Here is a 2424-nt window from a genome sequence, read left to right on the forward strand (position 1 = left end):
GTATTAGTGGAAAGTTGGGATTAAATTAACCATGATTAGATTATTAAGTGGGAGTAAAAACTAAATCAGTCCATTAAACAAAGCCAAGTGTGGTCGTGTATGTAATGTGGAGATGGTCAATGATAATTGACTCAAATATTGAGTGGGACACATGTCCAACCCATGAACATCATATATATAGTAAGAATGCTGATTCATTCATCACTAACCAAACCATTTTCATCTTCACAAAGTCAAGAATATTAGAGATAGAGAGAGAAGGTCTCGGCTAGAGCTAGCCGAGAATGGGGTTGTGAAATTGATAAAAAAAAAAATCAGTTTCTTAAGCAATTCAACTCCTTTGAAGGTGCATAATAACGTGTAGCATTCATTGGAATAGCAAGAACAAGTATTAAAATTCAAGAAGTGAATTTGAGGGGCTAGCCGATTGAAGGATTGAGTGACAAGGTAAGAATTGATCACTTTTCATATGTTTATGGTGAATTGAATGTATATGATTGTGCATGTTGGTATTGGATTGTTGTTGTTGAAGTTGAAGTGGGCCGTGTTGATACAAGCCGAGTTGCCTCAAGGACACTTCAAGGACCGTCCCGTGGAGTCAAAGTTTGGATAATAGCATGGAGAGGACGGATGGGAGATGGAAGAATATTAAAGTGGCCAATTCAAGATTTCCATCTCCACAAGACTAGCCAAACAAGGCCCTTACTTCATTAAGGGTATAATTGTAATAATGTTAGTCTTCTATTAGTTAGTTAGTATAAATAGCTAGTCTTTCATTTCATTAGGGGACTTTTGACATTTGGAAGAAAAGATGAGTGATTTTTGTGAGAGTTGTCTCTAGAGAGAGAAACTTATGAGAGAGGCCATGGATGGCTCTTGTTGAATCTTTGATTGTGAGAGGATTGGTTGCTTGGGAATTCAATTCCCTTGAGGTCATCCTAAGAGGTTGGTGCTTGTTTATGTTAATTAATTGAGGTCTTTAGGTTTGATACACCTTTAGGTTGCCTTTAATTCCATTTTCTTGTGTCAATCTATCTATCATTTACTTTCCTTGTCATTTTATTGCTTCCGCGTATCCGTTATTGTATCAATTGTATCAATTGGCATCAGAGCTTAGTTTAGATTTGTTCTACCAAATCTAATCTTGGGTTTTGATTCAACAACAAAAAAAAAAATCGGAGTTAAAAAAAAAAAAAAAAAAAAAAAAAACGAATTTTTTTTTCTGTTGATTTTGTTGAATCTATTGTTAGATTAGAGTTTCGTAGTGTTTCTAGATTCTAAATCTTCAATTTCGAATCCATTTGGAGTTAGGGTTTGTGTTCCACCATTGTTGAACTTCAAAACTTCAAGAACTTGAAAGTGGTCTTGTTGAAGAAGGTCAACTTGAAGGTTGAACCCTATTGGGCTTTGTTCTCTACATTAAAGAGAACTTAAATCCAAAATTTGAGCCAATTTGGAGTTGATTTGAGGGTAGTTGAATTTTTGATTTGTTCTTGTGTTCTTGAAGACCTTCATATCTTCATAAGGAAGAAGACTCTCCAAAGGTCCATTTGATCCAAAAGTTGTGAAATAAAGTTGTGAAAAAGTGTTAGAGGGCCAAAAACAAAAAAAAAAAAAAATCAAAAAAATCAGAAATACTTAGTTCATCATAAGTGTTTGTGGATCTAAATTTCTGATTTTTGCAAAAAAAAAAAAAAAAAAAAAAAAAAAAAAAAAAAAAAAATCGCATTGGCCCATCTGCGACACTACATGCGAGTCGCATGTTGAACCTGCGAGTCGCAGGTTGTGTCGCACTTGACGACAGAGAGTTGGGATTTTGGTGGCAGCATGTGCGACTCGCATATTTCATCGCATGTTGAACATGCGAATCGCACATGGTGTCGCAGAGCGTTGACACCTTGGTTGCATCATCTGCGAAACGCACATCGCACTCGCATGTTGAACATGCGAGTCGCATGTTATGCACAAGTGTCGCAGGTTGCACAAATTTAGTTTTTTTCTTTTTTTTTCTTTTTTTCTCTTTGATTCAACTTCTCAAAACGAAAAAAAATCTTGATCCTTAGTTGATGGTTTTGTGTCCCTAATCCTTTGTTAGGGAACAAAAAAAAAAAAAAAAAAAAAAAAAAAAAAAAAAAAAATGTGCGTTGCATGCTACGCAGGTGCACCCAGATGAGTGGAAGATATTACTAGAAGATGTTCCAGCAGGATTGGCGAGCTCCACCTCCTCCTGGAGTGTTGCCAAGTCAGAGTATATGTGCTATGATTCTGATTGATGTTAGAGACTTTGCAGACAGAGTCGTAGGTATAGAATATCAGTTCTGTGAGCGGCTCCATGAACCGACGTGTCATTTTGTGTTATGATATGAATTCCGTATGATTATAGATTTTGTTTGATTCGAGAACAGTGAAAAAGAATATTTTTGA

The sequence above is a fragment of the Lycium barbarum genome, chromosome 5, assembly GCF_019175385.1.
Source record: "Lycium barbarum isolate Lr01 chromosome 5, ASM1917538v2, whole genome shotgun sequence".
Lineage (NCBI taxonomy): Eukaryota > Viridiplantae > Streptophyta > Magnoliopsida > Solanales > Solanaceae > Lycium > Lycium barbarum.